A 20,139-nucleotide genomic window follows, 5' to 3' on the forward strand; every position below is an offset into this window, starting at 1 on the left:
ATTTATGTCCTAAGAACAGCTATTAAGCTGATAGACACCATGCTGCTTTGTCACGAGAACATCCCAGGTTAAAATAATGAGGAAATTACGTTGCCTAAATCCGAAATCGCCCCCTTAACACTCATTCACTCATTTCTACATTAGTCCACTAATACGGTTCACTTGAAGCTGTGAATGAATTCGGACAGCCGTTGATCGCGCATTGGATGTACACAGTCGGGTTCGTCACTTACTGGGGTCCCCTGAAAACATTTCCATTGTGTTCTGTGCCATTTGCGGCGCATTTTCGCGAACGAGATTATGTTATTCTCCCGATGCTGATGTACAGAACAAATGTTACATTTGAAGTACACATATTTTTCTCTTGGTTGTTTAGTTTCCTTAACTTTATGTGTTTGCGGTAACGTTAAATGTGAGACTGAGGGGCGGAGGGGCTTTGGAAAGTGTATGAGCATTCAGGAACTGCACACGAAAACCTTAAATTCGCCGTGTTTTTATGCCCTTTGGCATGATTAATAAACGCGTATAATGTCTCCACAGAGACGCCAGTGTTTGCACACGACACGAACATTGCGGGTTTACTCTAGCACTACAAGCATGACGTGCATTTATATGGGGTAATCAGTTAACAGCAAGCGATAATAGCGGGAAAAAATCTGACTGACATTAAGCTAAATCCACGAAAGCTTTGTTGTTCGGCTAACAGTTCACATGAACACTCACCAGCTCCTGGAGTGGTCAAACCCAAGGCAGAGACCCGTGAATGTCCATATTTTGACGGTGAAACGTTCAGAAAAGGGAAAGAAAGGAAAGAAATATGAATGTTTGCACAGTGTCACCACAACTCTCTCTAGCTCTCTTCACAGTATAAATGTGAGGTGACTGCGCGCCATACAGTGGCAGCGTTTTTTTTATTTATATTTTTGTTTTAATTAAACCAAAGATATAATATATTTAAAGTAAAAGAAGTAATATTTGTACCCACCTTTGCATCTGACTGGTTCTTTTCGCATCTGTGTGTCTTGTTTTCTTCTTTCTCCAAGTGGGAAATAAAACTTGATCTGTGACTGGTCAGGTTTCGCGCTCATTTTTTCTTTACTGTATTTAGATTTACAGTAAATTAAAAATACTGTAATTTAGTGTCGCCAAGAGGGTATTCCCCAAAATGTAACTTTAAAATACAGTAATATGCTGTATAACTGTCCTACAGTAAAATACAGTTCATTTTACAGTTAAATACTGTTAAATTTACAGACATTTCTAACAGTGTAGTGTGTCCTTAGGAAATATCAGTTTGCCGTTAGTTTGCGATTTTGAATGCACAAGCAGTTTGACAACGGCGAAATGAATGTTTGGAAAGGTAAACTGATATTTTCTACTGACACACTACAGCAAAATATATAAATAGCCGAACACCATTCTTTTAAGTGGAAATACTAACGTGCCTAAGACTTTTGCACAGTAGGCTATATGTATAAAGTACGTATGATTAAATTAAGTATATTTAAATAAGTGTAATTAAAGTATGTGTTAAGGGCTAGATTTTCGCTGGGGGAAACGGCTGTGGTGTGATGAGCGGTGACAAGCGAAAACTTTACAGTAGATGAGAAAGCGACTGCTTCTTCGTGACCTTTTGTAAACTGCATTTATGACAAATAACTGCACAGATACAGATTCTAACAAATCTATCGATAAACACACACCTTGTGTCCTCTGTCTCTGTTTGAGCTTGCGCTGCTCCGCCACGGTCTGTGGATTGAAGAGCGCGCTGAAAGACGGGAGGAGACCGGTCTGACGCCGGTTTCATCATCTGAAATTTAAGCGGACTGACTCTGAGGCGATCGGATACCGGTTCCATACCCAACCCTACTTTTAAGAAATATATTTTTTGATAAACGAACCCAACACTTGCTTTGTCCTTGCTAAAGTGTGATGTGATTTGTGTCACGTGCAGGTGCGATGGATCGCGTAAAAACCAATTGAGATTGAGGAGTCACGTGCCGATTTGGGTTGATTTGGGAGGGGTCTGAGTCGGTCGGCCCTGATGGAAGGATACGCTATCTGTTGCCAGGGGCAATGCCTTCAGAACTTCACAGAGGCGCGACTAAACATTTCAGAGCTCTTTCATTTTTGCGCATTTATTTTGTCGGCGGAACAGATCGAGACGGATCTACGAATACGCGAAAGAAAATGAAGAAAGTAAAGCAATGCAAAAACATAAGGCGAAAGAAAGGGGACCTTACAGGAACAAGCTCACACCAAGCGCAAAACAGCGGTGTTTGGAGAAGCTCTCAGGCAGCTCCCTGCAGCGGCACAGAGACCTGAACAATTTACCTCAGTGCACACATATGGACATTGGGAATTATATTGTTTACAATGTAAGTCACTTTGCATTCACGCTGTTAATGGCTTTAATCTAACCCGGACATTTACATCTCGCAATCACACATTTAACTACCCTAGCTAACCCAGAACTGGTTTGTCCACTTTGCAGCCCCCAACAAAAAAACCTGGTACAGTATGTGTCATTGGGTTAAAATCAAATTATAACTAAACATACACAGCTTTAGCCTACACCAAAACATGTTGGAAACGTTCGTATACATTGAACATCTCGTTACAATCTAGTGTTTACGAAACAGTCGCAGTTAATTACTTTGTCATTTTGGTCAAGAAGTGCATTCTAAATGCAATGTAATTACAATACACTAAAACGCATGTGAATAAACTTACTTTGGACAGTACAACACTGTTTTCATCACCTGCTGTAAATGGACCCAGCTACAGCAGAAAGCCTTGTAACTTTCCAAAGACTTGTGGCTTTTAAACTCCTGCATTGTGTAGTAACTTAAACCAAAAACAATATAATTCCCAATGTCCATATGTGTGCATGGATGTAAATGGTCCAGGTCTCTGTGCCGCTTGAGAGCTTCTCCAAATACCGCTGTTTTGCGCTTGGTGTAACCTAAAAAAACCTTCTCATTCTCAATAGGGTGTCGGAATGGTATATGTTTATACTTCTCATCCAACCATAATCAAATTCACTACCATACTGTAGGTTATACTGTGATTTTGTTTTAACTTTAACATCTGAATTAAAGTTGGAATGTTTTTAAAGTAAAACATGTTGTCTTGGGTAAAAATGCATTGACCAAATGTATAGTATGCACTGTAAAGGCTGGAATACACTACATGATTAATGCTCAGATGTGTCTCCCAATCTAAAGTCTGGAGAAGTCAGCGCTAGTTGCCTAAAGTCTGATCCAGTTTGCAGATTTGAGATTTCATATAGAGTCACGTAGTGATTGATGGTCACAGACTGATTTTTTTGCTTCAGATTCTGATTCAATCCAGTCGGAGGGTATCAGATATGTTTAAAATTTAGCTGATTTTAGAGCACACATTGTTTTCACGTTTTATGTGAGTTTGTTGTGACTGGAACAACTTTAAAGACTGTGTGATCCTCAGTCGTTTAGTGTATGGTGGCCAGTTTTAACTATGTTTGTACATTTGTTCAGAGCCTGGACCGATGTATACTATAAAAGCCTAATAATATATACAAAGATACAGGATAGTCTGCGCATGATCTGATGTTTTTTTCGGACCCAGTATAAAGGCGAGATGAACATCACCAGAGCGCTAAAGTCTCCTGAAGAGTGTGTTTCATTCATACTCGAAGACGGAGGGCGCTTATTTCCTAATATGGGCAACAGTGTCCGGCTATCGCTGTATTTTCACAGACACTAGAAACGTTTGGAAACACGAATACATTCGATTGTGACAAGATATGGTTTATTTGTTTTTCCAAGTCATATCCGATAGCTTAATAAATAAAGTAGCCTACGGTAAATGAACAGGGGGGCAGGGTTTCATTTTTTTTTTTTTTGAAGCACCCCTGGGCACGGCCATTGGCTAGCGGACCCCCCACCTGCTGTTAGCATTCCATTGACATCATTTTGGTGTCACTTTGACAGCGAATAATTTTACATCTGAGGCATTTAAATAATCCATTTGTCCATTATTTCTAAAGACACACGAAAATGTATAAACGGCTCCATTACCTTGTTTCTTACGTTATGGTCCCGTAGAAGCAGTTTTTGTAAAAATTAAGCTAACGATTGCATCATAACCAGCGATTCTCGCATAGTAGAGAAATTACTGTATGGACAGGAGGAGAAGCTCGCATGCAATCCTTTACTGTCTATGAGGCTTTCGGGGAGACGCGGAGGCATAAAGTCAAGGGAGATAATTAATCAGAATACTTATCAAAATTTGCTCCTGTTAACGCTTGCCTTCTCTGGAAGATTCGGTGGGTGATTCAGATTTCTCTTGACACAGCGGTTAGAAGACTTACAGGTTGCTCACTTGACTTCATCAAGCTCAGTTTGAGTCTGCGTAGTACACACGACCCACAGGAAGTGCGTGCTTCTAATGGACTTCATTTTTCTCCATTGAATCCAATGGGGTCGCTGTGTCCATTTATTTTAATGTCTATGTATATGAACAATGCAGTGCTAATTGACATTGGCCTAGCATTCATTACAGTATAGAAAACTATTCTGCTTAATGTGATTGTGGAAAAAAAAAAGTGTAGTATATAAACAAATCATTAGCCTATTATTGGTTATTGTCCAGCAGTTATAGATTTCTAAGGCAATTAAAAGCTAGAAGACGTGTTACGTCATGCACAATGTGAAAAAAACAATGTAATCATGCAATGCAAATTAACCAAGTGCTAAGTGTTCACGCATGCACAGTACAGACCACGGAGCCCTTCTCGACTCTGAATGCTGCAAATAAACTGTTGGTGAGAATGCACACAGTCCCTTTGGGTGCTGACAACAGTACAGTACGGTTACAGACTGCATTTTGCCACTTCTCCACCGCAGTTTAAAGGAATAATTTATTCTGTTACTGTTGAACAAAAAGGCAATAAGAGTGGTCCCACCCGAGGAAAGTCACAGTGGGTTTTACTCGAGATATTTCCTGAAAAAAAGCGATTAAAGCTCTCCACTCCATATTAGATCTCTATGCACTGAACAAGTACCTAAGGAAGTACAAGTTCATAATGCTCACCAATCTCTCTCTCTCTCTCTCTCTCTCTCTCTCTACACACAAACACATTTGTAGAGTATTCTGTAAAAACAACAAAATCACTCACTTATTTATACATTTGTTACTTTATTTTGGTACATTCAATTAAAATTAAATAAATTAATTTACTATAAAAATACTGTGATTTGAGTGTTAACATTTAATATACGAAACAATGGCTGCGTTCTAATCGGCAAGATTAATGCTTTCAGAGGGCACTTCTAAGGAAGAATCATCGCGAGGGCCATGCTGCTATATAGTTTAAAACTTAATTTGTAATAATAAGGCGAATTATGCAATATACTTAAACCACAACTTTAAGTCTTTTAAATCACTCAAAGTGGATTGTGAAATTTTATAAAGGAATAGGGCGTAACTCTGAATAGCACACAGCCCAGGTGCGGCGCAATCAGTGACTTCGACACAACAAACTAACGACGAACTAAGCTTCTAACCACAGGTGGATCTATGGTTTCGGGAAACACCGAATCGTTGAACTACGTTGGTAGAGAGGATCCCGGGCTGGTAATGTCTCAAAAATTTGATTGATGAGGGTCATAAAAGCCATCTGTTCTGGACACCTGTTTGTACACCCCCTCCCCTCCCTGTACACCCCGGTGACCTAGATATGAACTTACGAACCTAAGAAGGAATTTCGGTGAGGGAGGGGAAAATGTGTGGGGATCTATGTGCTTTTTTTTTGTTAAACTCTGAAAAGGGCGAAATCATGAAAATGGTATAAGGGAAGTTTTTATTAAGGTTTTAAGTACACATTCGAAATGGAAACGATTTAATGATCGTTTTCGTAGTTGGAAAAGTGTAAAACGTTGTTAAAGTTGTAACAAATTAAAGAAAACTAGGTTACTGGTTATTTATCTAAAACAACTAAACAAGTCAAAACTATCAGATATGTTTTCGTTAAGCAACACGCGAAAAAGATGTGAGAGCTTGTAGCATTACAATTTAAAAGGTGTTTTGTTACCAGCTAGAAAAGAAAGCATTTATCATTTATACCTTACCTCAAACTAAGAAAGAAACTAATGTAAAGCGGCGATACAAACCAGAAAACTTGGCGTTTTGTCACAATGTTAAAAAAAGTCACATCTTTAGTCACATCTTTATTTAACATTTTCTAAAATGAGATCTGGTTTATTTACATTTACATTTACATTTACATTTAATCATTTAGCAGACGCTTTTATCCAAAGCGACTTACAAATGAGAACAATAGAAGCAGTCAGGTCAACAAGAGAACAACAACAGTATACAAGTGCCATGACAAGTCTCAGTTAGTCTAGTATAGAACGCATAGCCAGGATATTATTTTTTTTTTTTTTTTTTTTTTTTTTTAAATGAACAAAGACAAGAAAAGGGAAAGTACTGGTGTTAGTAGGTTAAGTGCAGGCGAAAAAGATGAGTCTTTAGACGTTTCTTGAAAATTAGTAAAGACTCAGCTGTACGAATTGGGATTGGGAGGTCATTCCACCAGCTGGGCACAGTCCAGGAAAAGGTCCGTGAGAGTGATTTTGAATTTCTCTGGGATGGCACCACAAGGCGTTGTTCACTTGCAGAGCGCAAACTTCTGGAGGGCACATAGGATTTAACCAGTGAGTTTAGGTAAGTTGGTGCCGTGCCTGTGGTCGTCTTGTAGGCAAGCATCAGTACCTTGAATTTGATGCGAGCGGCTACTGGTAGCCAGTGTAACCTGATGAGGAGAGGAGTAACATGAGCTTTTTTTGGCAAAAAATATATTTCTATATTAAGTGTAAGTAAGTTGTATTCTTTCGTTGTCATATCTTTTACATTTTATTAAAATAGGTTCAACTGATTCAGGAAGATCACATTTAACACAAAGTCCAGACACATGTTTTTCCTCTTATAAATAATGACTGATTAAGTGCAATGGGTCCAATTCTATGGTGAGATCTTCCTTTCTAACCCCAAAATTCTCCTTTCATTTCCAACTGTTCTTTGAATATTATATAAATGTCGTCCTTTATTCTTACCACCCCATTTAATTTGCCACGTATCTTTTTATGTTTTTTTTTTTATTATTACCCCTTTTATTTCTAATTTACTCATTGGCGTATTAAATTTGATGTCTGACATTTTAATGTTTTTATCTGATCCACTACCTTCTATTCCTATATGTGCAGGTATCTATACAAAATATTTGTTTTTGGTTGTATTCTGAACAAACTCTGTAAAATGACTGACAAATTGTCTTGTTGAAGGTTCGCCACACTTTAAACTTAATAGTACTGAAAATGAGTCTGAACATATGACTACTAGGTATATTAAAGGGTTAGTTCGCCCAAAAATGAAAATTATGTCATGAATAACTCACCCATATGCTGTTCCAAACATGTAAGACCTCCTTTTATCTTCGGAACACAGTTTAAGATATTTTAGATTTAGTCCGAGAGCTCTCAACCCCTCCATTGAAGCTGTGTGTACGGTCTACTGTCCATGTCCAGAAAGGTAAGAAAAACATCATCAAAGTAGTCCATGTGACATCAGAGGGTCAGTTAGAATTTTTTGAAGCATCGAAAATACATTTTGGTCCAAAATTGGCAAAAACTACGACTTTATTCAGCATTGTCTTCTCTTCCGTGTCTGTTGTGAGAGATCAATCAGTTCAAATCAAAACAGTCTGGATATCCGGTTCGCGAACGAATCATTCAGTTGACCAAATCGAACTGAATCGTTTTACCATTGTGCCCATACCAAAGAAAACAAAATCACATGCTTAAGTGACTAGAGGCCCGTTGCTCTTACACTCGTCTTCAGTAAGTGTTTTGAGAGACTCGTCAGAGATTACATCTGCTCTGTGCTGCCTGCCTCATTGGATCCACTACAATTTGCAAATCACAGCAACCGTTCCACAGATGATGCTATTGCTTTCACCCTACACACTGCTCTCTCCCACCTGAAAATAAGAACATCTATGTGAGAATGCTGTTTGTGGACTACAGCTCAGCATTCAGCACCATAGTGCCTGCCACATTTGTTGCGAAGCTCCAGACTCTGGGACTAAACAGATCTCTGTGCAGCTGGATCCTGGACTTCCTGACAGACAGAAGTCAGCTGGTCAGAATCAAAATCAGAAATCATAATCAGAAAGAGCTTTATTGCCAAGTATGCTTGCGCATTCAAGGAATTTGTTTTAGTGACATAAGCTTCCAGTACACAGAGACAACAACACACAGAAAAAAAAAACAATTAGGCAAATAAATAAGTGTATAAACACTTAATATACGCTATGCAGGGATGTACTAGGATGGAGGGGTAACAAATAAATGTAAGGATATTTTGGGCAACAATACTTCATCCCCGCCACTGGTGCTCCTCAGGGCTTTGTCCTCAGCCCACTCCTGTACTCCCTGTACACACGCCTGTACAGCCAAACACAGCTCCAACGTCATCATCAAATTGGCTGATGACACAACGGTGATAGGCCTGATCACCAACAACTATGAGACTGCCTACAGATAGGAGGTGAGCACCCTGACTAAATGGTGTCAGGAGAACCACCTCTCACTCAACATCGACAAGACCAAAGAGCTGGTCGTGCGAAACTGCCCGCCACATTATTGGAGGTGAGCTTCTCCAGGACATCTACACCAGCCGGTGTATAAGGAAAGCCCAGAGGATCATCAGTGACTCCAGCCACCCATCCCACGGACTTCTCTCTCTGCTGCCCTCAGGAAGATGTTTCCGCAGCATCCGATCCCGCACTAGCCGACTCAGGGATAGCTTTTTCCCTCAGGCTATCAGACTAATGAACAGTCAGAACTAATACACACTACAGCACCCTCCCACAATATGGTATGCCACACTGCACTTTAACTCCAACAGTTCAACACTGGACTACACATACACACTGCTTTTAATACAATACTCTACCCATTTCTGCTGGATACCATCCAATGCACATTCATGACATTTCTGTATCCATTTCACGTACACTCTGTTGCACCTTAGCATATTTTTATGCTTATATATGTTTACATAATGTGGAACGTGTACATTCTGTGTATAGTGTATAATGTTTGGTGCTAACTGTATGTATGTACATACTGCGTATAATGTTAAGTGTTAACTGTAAGTATGTCTAATAGTACACTGTGTGTACTGACTATATGTATTGTACATTTTCACCTGTTGAAGTCTGTATGGTTATAATGTTTCTGCAATTTCTGGAGCAAGCTCAAAAGTATTTCACTCACCAAGGCACATGTGCTGTGGTGATTTGACAATAAAAGTGACTTGACTCGACTTGGATCATGTGATGCTGAAGACTGGAGTAATAAAAAGTAGCTTAGATCACAGAAATAAATTACATTTCACAATATACTAACGTAGAAAACTGTTGTGTTAAATTGTAGTATTTCACAATATTACTGTTTTTTTACTTCCTTTAGATCAAATAAAGGCAGCCTTGGTGAGCAGAAGAGACTTTTATCAAAGATGTAATAAATCTTACTGACCCCAAACTTACAAAATTACAAATATGATGTTCCACCTACTATAATGGTACTATGGCATGTGTATTATATTCTAAAGAGGCTACCTGTTCCACAAATAATACTTTTACTAAAGGATCACATGAAACACCATCAATAAACAGATTTTTGAGAGCATTAGTGGCAGTGTGTTGATTTTTGTTTATTGATTGGTGAAGTGTATCGTGATTGAGCACCTGCCTAAAGTTTTTGGATGTGCCATTATTAAACCTACTTGTGATCAAGGAACTAGAACTTTTTGGTATTTTTCTTTGAAATAGCCTTCCTAATAATATTTGGGGCTCGGGCACACTTTTTTAGTTTAAATTAGATTAAAATAAATAGTTTAGTATTCACACAACACATCTAATAACCATGCACTCCAGTTATATGTGATTAAATACATAATCTTTTGTCTGAAATAATATGAACAGCAGCAGCTATGCTAAACTTTCTATTTTTTATTTCCTGTTTCTATCTGAGGATGCCCATCCCAAGGTTTCTAGAGATTACAGCAGCTCCAGACTGAATCCAAACTCACTTGTGAAGACTTCAGATGACACCAACGCTCACAAAGACTACAGACGACAGCGACTGTACATGAACACAAAAACATTGAACACACAAAACTATCTAAATTATCCTTATTTTGCCTATAAGACTAAATTTTATGATTTTCAAACTGCTTTATTGCAATGTATTTAATATATGTAAATGAACAGTATTTACTCTCTGAGTTATGTGGACCTACATGTCCCCTTTTATTTGTAAGCAGCACTCCGCAGCATGATGCAAAATTAAATGATGAGTTTTGAGAAAATGACACAATGCAGTATCTAAATGAAAACCTGCTGTTTTGCAGGCAAATAAATGGTATTTTGGAGAAAGAATAAACATTGTTCTTTTACAAATGTTACCAAATTTGTAACAATGCAAAATGGATAAAATATTTTTAACTTACCCTTTAAAAATTTTCAAAAACATTGTTAATGTTAACTGAACACAAAACTAGAGACTCGTTTTGTAAGATTTTATCAGAAAATATTTAAGAATTTTTATCATGCAATTTAAAACATTTTAATTGCTTAATTATTGTTTTCCTGGTTTTATTTTGTGTTACTCTTTTTAAAAAGTTTTTGGCATAAGGTTAGCCTACGATGCTGGTAGCACTGAACACATGACTTTTTATTATGAACTAGAAGATGGTCTTCCTAGTGAGTCTCAGTCATCTGGCTTTCTAAACTGTAACCTTGAAAAAAATGCATTTTCTGTAAACCTACTTTGATATAAGTATTGTAAAAAAAAAAAAAAAAAAAAGTGATATACAACATTTAGCCATGCAAGTGTAAGCGGTAGGACATTAGGACCCAGTAGATACCACCTCGAAGCGCGGCATTACTCAGCCAGCTATTTAGGGTGACGTAGTCACAGAGCGATAAGCTAAGCTGGCATTCCAACATAGCGTGTCGGTACAGCGTGGGGAATGAAAGCACCAGGATCGATGGTTTAAACCAGTGCTGTTGTCGTTGCCTGAGGCTGGAGATTGGCCAGTGGACAAAACAGTTGTTCTGGGCAAACTGTTGCAGTAACATCGTGCGATTGTGGTGAAGACGCATTGTGCAAACATTTGTTTGCTATTCAGGACGTCCAGTGTCCAGTCACTGTTTTTCCTATTTAGTTTTAGCTATATAAACTGCTTACCATATTTTATACTAGTGTTTGCTGAACGCCCTAGAGGCATGTGAAGAGAGGGGAGAGATATCGGACTGTGTGTTTTACACTGTTTTTGTTTTGTTTTGTTTTGTTTTTTTACTCCCTCTGATAACTTGTGTATACAATGTGAGGTTCTCTAATTGAAATACTAGGGTGATTGTGTAGTTTTCCAAAGAGACAAAACGCCTGTAGTGGTGTGTGTGTGAAGTGAAGAGGGGATATTGCTGTGAATCACGTGTGACCTATTTAATTGGGTTGTGTTCCCTGTGTATTCTTAAATTATTTATTAAGAGTGACGTGTGGTGTGCTTTAAATTCTGACACGTCTCAGGAGGGAAACTCCGTGCCTGCCCTTAACCATTTGGTGTTTGGATTGAGGGAAGTTTCATAAAGTATAACAGTTGTCTTTTAAAGATTGTTTATATAATCTAACAATTGTAAAAAATATAAATAAATGTATTTTTTTCTGACATACCAGCTTCCATCTGCGTCCTTTAATTAGGGTGGCTTGCGTGAAACCAGGTGGCTCTTTTGAGCTGAATATGTTATAATTGGATTTTATTTAATATAGAGAGTGTTAGACTCCTGAAGGTCACACAAGTACTGTAGTAATGGTTATTTTTGTTTTTACTATGGTTTTACTGCAAAAGCTGTAGTAAAATCACGGTTAATTTTCAAAAGACTACAAATAATCCCGAATTATCCACTTTTCTCGATCCCCAAACTGACTCAAATGATTCGCGAACCCGCTACGAACTCCCGAACTGATTCAAATGATTCGCGATCCCCAAACTGACTCAAATAATTCGCAAACCCGCTCTGAACTCCCGAACTGATCCAAATGATTTGCGATCCCCAAACTGACTCAAATGATTCGCGAACCCGCTTTGAACTCCCAAACTGACTCAAATGATTCGCGAACCCGCTTTGAACTCCCGAATTGACTCAAATGATTCGTGAACCCCAAACTGACTCAAATAATTCGCAAACCCGCTCTGAACTCCCAAACTGATCCAAATGATTTGCGATCCCCAAACTGACTCAAATGATTCGCGAACTCCCGAACTTTTTAAATATACTTGATAATGAACACATTACTTTTTATTATGAACTAGAAGATGGTCTTCCCAGTGAGTCTCAGTCATCTGGCTTTTTAAACTGTAACCTTGAAAAAATGCATTTTCTGTAAACCTACTTTGATATAAGTATTGTAAAAAAAAAAAGTGTTATACTCATACAACATTTAACCATGCAAGTACTGTAGTAATGGTTATTTTTGTTTTTACTATGGTTTTACTGCAAAAGCTGTAGTAAAATCACGGTTTATTTTCAAAAGACTACAAATAATCCCGAATTATCCACTTTTCGCGATCCCCAAACTGGCGAACCCGCTTTGAACTCCCGAGTTGACTCAAATGATTTGCGAACCCGCTACAAACTCCCGAACTGATTCTAATGATTCGCGATCCCCAAACTGACTCAAATGATTCGCGAACCCGCTTTGAACACCCGAATTGACTCAAATGATTCGCGAACCCGCTACGAACTCCCGAACTGATTCGAATGATTCGAAAATGATCCCCAAACTGACTCAAATGATTCGTGAACTGGCTATGAACTCCCGAACTGACTCAAATGATTCGCGATCCCGCTCCGAGCTCCCGAACTGATTCAAATGATTCGAAAATGATCCCCAAACTGACTCAAATGATTCGTGAACTGGCTATGAACTCCCGAACTGACTCAAATGATTCGCGATCCCGCTCCGAGCTCCCGAACTGATTCAAATGATTCGAAAATGATCCCCAAACTGACTCAAATGATTCGTGAACTGGCTATGAACTCCCGAACTGACTCAAATGATTCGCGATCCCGCTCCGAGCTCCCGAACTGATTCAAATGATTTGTGATCCCGCTTTGAACTCCCGAACTGACTCAAATGATTCGCGATCCCAGTCCGAACTCCCGAACTGATTCAAATGATTTGCGATCCCCAAACTGATTTAAATGATTTGCGAATCCTCTCCGAACTCTCCGAACTCTACCTGCAGTTTGGTAATATAAAGATTCCTCCTTTGAACTCCCACCTCTTTTAACATTTTGTATTTGTAATTAAATTATTGTTTGTAGTAACATAATATCACATTTTAATCATGCAGATTTTTGGAGAAAACTGAAATGGCACTCTTCTTGTGATATTGATTAACTACATAAAATTTAATAGATATATACATTTTCTAACCCCCATATCTTGAATTTTGTGATCATTCACATGCATTCATAAATAGGGGAGAACTGGGACGAAAGTAACAAAGCGATTTTCTCCGAGCCTCTTTCTGCATTTGCATTCCCAGCTATGACAGCATGTTCAGCATGCAATCCTTGACGGAGCTAAGAAATATCATGTGATTTCCTCATCGTTTCCGGAAGTTAGGTCCGAAAAACTGTTGAAGCGGTAATTGTTTTTTATTAGTCGTGTTGTTTTTCTTGTTTCATGTGTCAAAGTAATGATCGATCTACATGTTATTTAGTGCTTTAACACATCCTAAAGTTTGCATTTTCAAATTTTTTTTTATATAAAATTAAATCGAGTTTAAATGTTAGGAGTTCCTGTCGGGACGAAAGTAACAATTGTTACTTTTTTCCCGCTACAGTCCCAAAAAGTATTTATTTTGTTCCAGTGCAAGCTATATTGTGAATTTCTGTGTCTTGCATCATTTCTTACAAATGTTTATGTCATATTATACCGAAAGAATATGTCTTAGTGAGGGTCAGAAAGACAGACAGAGGTCTGGTTTTATCCAGATGTTTATGACAGGGCGTTTCTGGACATAGAGGAACATCTCACTCTGGGCAGCTGCTACATCACATTTATATTTAGGTTTTAGCCATTATCTTAGCCTTTACACCTCCACCTGTGAATTTGCAGTGTTTCCAGAGGTTTTAATGCACATTTTCAATTCATGCATAAAAACAACTGGATGGAAACATAAATAGGTCTACTGTTACATTATGTTTAGAGTTTTTTTTTATTATGCTAATGTGATTAAATTTTTATATTGTGCATTCTGTAGAACTTTTTTATTATTATATAAAAATACATTGAAATTTACAATAAAAAAATACAGTCAGGTTTTAAGACATCTGATGAAACTTAAACTTACATTTAAAATGAAAATATGAAAATGTAATTTAATAATTTTTTTGCATAGATTAAAGGACAAAATATGTTTGTAGTTACTTATTAACAAGGTCACAATCCGGTATACTTAAGAAAAATAAGACTAACAGAAAAAAATCTAACTTATATTGCTGTGTTACTTTTGACCCACCTGTGTGTTACTTTCGTCCCAACCGATGGAGTCGAAAGTAACAATGTTCAACTTATGTTCAAAGTGAAATTATACTGAAGTCTTTCTACATTTCTACAAAATACCACCTGGTATTGTTAGACTACACTTATGAGTTACTGGCCACAGCAGAAATATATATCTGTATACAACATTATATTTTAAAATGAAGTTTTTCTGAAAAATGGTACTTTCGCCCCTGCTCTCCTCCACATTTGAATACACCGAATAATGCAATGAAAGAACGCACTCAAAATGCACACGCGCAGTTGTGACTACATCATGTAACTTTACATTAGCCTAGATGCGTGCACTTTGTAGGCACGATTTATTTAGGTTTTGAATATACTTGATGTTAAAAGGCACATTATTAAAACAAAAAATACGAGTTCACATATCACACCTAGACATGCGTGGAAAACGTAATTAGAACTAGATACTAAATTAGTTAAAAATGCCTATCCATATACAGCTATGATCAGCTGTTCCTTCATATTGGCTGAACTTTCAACGTTGTCAAGGGAAAGGATGAAGCTGATTCCTCGATTGGTTGGTTCTTGTCTCATGACCTGAGGTGCGTTTTGAAAAGTTGATGTTTTTAGTTTTAAAAATAATTAAAATATTTTGATTCACAGGTAGTTCCAGTCAGTTTAATTACAATTAAAGTTTAATGTGCTGCTGCAATGACATACATGCAAACAAAACACTAGCACACAGAGATCGGACATTAAGTAATGTGAACGGAGACATTTTGCATATAATTTATAGTCCAAAATGCAATGCTGTACAGTATTTGATTACCCTAATAAGAACTGTGATCATGGGGACATACAATTGATGGCTGCATAATTAATATAGATTATTGAAAGTGCTTATTTGATATTGCAGAGAAACTCAATGTGCAGAGTGAGAGAGAGGGGTGTTTCTAATTACCAAACGCGTACCTCTCGCAGGAACGAGCCCCCAATTTGTTACGGCCAGCTCGTAACCGCAACAAAGATGGAACAGCCACAACACTGAATGAATATAATAATTAATATTTATTACAAAATCTTGGGGTTTACACAATACAAAATGCAGACATCGATCCTAAAGCGAGGCAACCCGAGGCCTGCCTCCCTCATTGCCTGAAACCACGACATATATCTCCACCTCAATGGGAGTCAGGTGTCCTGCATCTCTGCGGCCACCTACAAAACAAGGATAAACAAAACCAACAAATACCAAGAAAGATAAACACACCCATACTCATAACACCCAGCCATGGATTTCTTTGAACCTAGCATTTTTTATGTGTTTGAAGTAGGAAAAAAGAAAGAAAGAGCTGCCAGTGTTGTGCTGAATATCAACTCCCCACCAAATCATTGCCCCTAACATCTGAGTCAACATTACTCCTAGTAAACAGCTGAACATATTTTTATTTACCTCATTTTAAAGGCTCTCGATATCTCTGTGATTAGGATCTTATCATCAATAATACATTTAAAGCAATAAGTAGTTTTTAGCTATGAAACATTTATCTTTAATAGGTAAAAATCATCACAGCTTTTTACATTTGGAAACATTTTTATTGTTTTTAAACAATAGTTCTAACAGTGGATGGGTCAATGACATGACGCCTAAATTTACGGTCCGATTGCATTTATTTATTTTTTCAGTTAAAAAAATAGGTTTAAAAGCATAAAAAGATGCCATATATAAGAACCTTATCCCCCTGCAGCCCAAGACTGGTCCCCCACTGAAGTCTGGTCAGTACCTGGATGGGAGACCTCCTGGGAAACTAGGTTACTGCTGGAAGAGGTGTTAGTGAGGTCAGCAGGGGGCGCTCAACCTGTGGTCTGTGTGGGTCCTAGCCCCCCAGTGTAGTGATGGGGACACTATTATACTTATATTATACACTACTATACTGTCAAAAAATTACCATATTTCAGATAAGATGTTAAACCGAGGTCCTGACTCTCTTTGGTCATTAAAAATCCCATGGCACTTCTTGTAAAGAGTAGGGGTGTAACCCTGGTGTCCTGACCAAATCCCCCCTTGGCCTTTGTCAATCATGGCCTCCTAATAATCCCCAACCACTTGATTGGCTCTCTGTCTCTTTCTCCTCTCCAGTTGTAGCTGGTGTGTGGTGAACGCACTGGTGCCGTTGTCCTGCGGCTGCCGTCACAGGTGGATGCTGTACACTGATGGTGGTTGAGGAGAGACCCCCACATGATTGAAAAGCACTTTGGGTGTACACCAATACACAATAAAGTGATATATAAATGCATCATTCATTCATTCAAGTAAATGTACATATTAAGCTCACAAAAGAGAGGTTTTTTTAGTGCACAAGATATTGGTTTCAGTACAAAATGTTGTTACAAAATATTAATCTCTCACACAAACATATTCAGTTTTATTTTAAATGACAAAAGCATTTAAATTAAGATATACATCATTAAATGCAAAAGTCTGTCTGTGCTCAAGAAGAACATTTTTGTATCCTTTAAGCTCACCCCTGTTCACTATATATATATATATATATATATATATATATATATATATATATATATATATATATATATATATATATAAAACTTTCACCCCTTCAAGCGAGTGAACAACGCAAATAAAGTTTAGAATTTTTCACCACTAAAGACAGCCCATCGGGCAGCAAAAGATTGACTCAGAAGAATCATCTGTGTATTCACGATTAGGATCATGCACTTGTTTTAACGAGTCAAAGGTGATTTATTGAACATTTTCGAATAAATTAAGACTTGAAGTTCATCTGTAAAGCACATAAAGCTATCGTTTGAGTTTATCAACTTCTATTTCATGCATGATTCATATGGATCTGTTAACTGAATGCAAAGTGTGAGTTCTAGGAGAATGTTTGTGTCGTGATGAGCATGTATGCATGCTAGGAGTTGCTAAATGTACAGCTTTTTTTGTTTGTGTGTTTGTTTCAACAGAGAATCAGTTGCCATATTGGTTAAAATCCCCAAACTGTTTACTTAAATATTAAATTAATAAATTCCACTTTTTGGTCCGAGTCCGCCCCTCGGAAGGAAAGTTGTGGCCTAATGGTTAGAGAGTCGGACTCCCAATCGAAAGGTTGTGAGTTCGAGTCCCGGGCCGGCAGGAATTGTAGGTGGGGGGTAGTGCATGAACAGCTCTCTCTCCACCTTCAATACCACAATTTAGGTGCCCTTGAGCAAGGCATCGAACCCCCAACTGCTCCCCGGGCGCCGCAGCATAAATGGCTGCCCACTGCTCCGGGTGTGTGTGTGTGTGTGTGTGTGTGTGTGTGTGTGTGTTCACATTTCGGATGGGTTAAATGCAGAGCACAAATTCTGAGTATGGGTCACCATACTTGGCTGAATGTCACTTGTCACCCTGTTGTGAGCAATGAACTGCTGCGTAACTAAGTAAACAAAGATACAACTACAATAGCATCTTTACAGCTGAAACTGACCTGCACTTGAAACCATGAACAGTAGTTTTCTGCTCCAGCTGTGCGCTTCAAGAGTCCACTTCATTCTCTCTCTCACATACTAGGAGTCTGATCCAAACCGTTTTTTACGGAGCGCTCGAGCCAAAGCATCGACTGTCACAACTAACCGATTCATGATTGATTAGAGATTTAATTATCGAATAACTCTGAAATTATCATGTTCTTGTTATGTGGGCTTGTTCATATAAAACATCAGAGGAGAGCACTGTGACTGCTGATCAGCTTTAATACCGCCACTAGAACACACACACACACACGCACACAGACCGGATGCAACAACTTCTACACATCCACAACATAACACACACTGCCCTCTAGCGGAACCTTAATGTTTTTTTTTATTATTATTATTATTAAAGATTCATATATCAAACATACAACAAGGCACACTGTATTCATATTCAGTCAATCTTACAACATGAATTGAACATGGAGTACAACGTTGATGCATTTTCCAAAAAATAAATAAATAAATAAATAAAATAAAAGGGAAACGAGACCAAGAGACTCAGCAGTAGACACTAAGGAATGAGTTTGCATAAGTATTCATAAAAAAATTAGGGCTTTTTTTGTTTTGCAACATTTCAGGGATTGTTTATACAAAATTATATCATTTAGAAAGGCATTAAAGACAGGGGATGTTTTAAGAAATCGACATTTGTGTATGAAATATTTTGCCATTAAAATCAGATTATTCACTCCAAACTCAGTTGTTCTGTTCTCTAATTGAAGACCAAATTTAACCTATTCATATGTTAACATTGGGATATTTTGTGTATCGTACATGATCCAGTACTGCAAACCCTGAAGGTCTGGGTTACACTACAAGAGAAAAAGAGATGTTCTGCGGTTTCAAAGTCAGAATTACAAAAAGTACAAACATTCACATCCATATTAAATCTTTGATGCAAGAAGTTGTTACATGGATAAATCTCATTCATCACTTTGAAGTGAACTTCTTTTACCTTCGGTGAAATAGGAAAAGAAAGGTAACTGGTTCTTATCTTAACTAAACAATCACTGGTAAATTTCTGGAAGATATGTTTTCTCTTGAGTAGTGTAATTTAGTTTGTTTGCTTAGTAGAGCTTATAAGACACAAGTTGCCAGATCAGGGTGCTGACCCACCAAAGACTGTCCGATTAGAGACGAAACGAAGATGCACTTTTCGGGGAATAACCCTTTATTGTCACCACTCAACAGATGGTTTGGTCGTGGCTGTGGTTTTTCTACAAAAAATATAAAACCAATGACATGAACATAAATATACATAATATACAAGATAATAGTAAAAATAAATTATAACAAACTGGCAATAACACAGCAAAGTAAATTAAACTTGATTATTAAAAATCAATATGAACATTATTTACAAAAGATATGTAGAATACAAGGCAGGCTGTAATTCTTATATTATAAGCAGCGCACATTTGTAACTTGACATCCTTTTAGAGCCGGGCGCTTATGAAGCGCCACTCAGTCTGAGCTACGAGAGCGCATGCGCTTAGAAAGTTATATTCAACAGTATGCCCGTTAGATATAAAGAAATGCAGCGAACCCTGTTTCAAACGGGAACTTAACTTGTACTGATAACAACAGATGTTACTCTAGCACTCTAACATGTATATAAGCATATAAACAACGGGGTTACAATGTTTACAATGTTACACGCTAATTATAAATGCACGCATACACATAGACATCATTACCTCACGGACATATTAACTTGTATACAAACGTGAATGAGTCTCTCATTGACTATATAATTAGCGATTCAAACTTACTTTTGCATTCACGCACAACACTTTGTCCAAAAGGCGATCTTTAAACAGTCCAAAAACAATGATAATGCAGAAACTTAAGCCTTCAGCCCGGATCCCGCTGCACTGATCTTCAGTCACTGTGAGGGCGAGGGGAATCACGTGGTCAAGGTTTCTGGACGCTAATTCGCTCAGGTGAAGTGGTCTGTGTATGTACTTGT

This window comes from Carassius auratus, unplaced genomic scaffold (assembly GCF_003368295.1).
Source record: "Carassius auratus strain Wakin unplaced genomic scaffold, ASM336829v1 scaf_tig00016903, whole genome shotgun sequence".
In the NCBI taxonomy this organism is placed as follows: domain Eukaryota; kingdom Metazoa; phylum Chordata; class Actinopteri; order Cypriniformes; family Cyprinidae; genus Carassius; species Carassius auratus.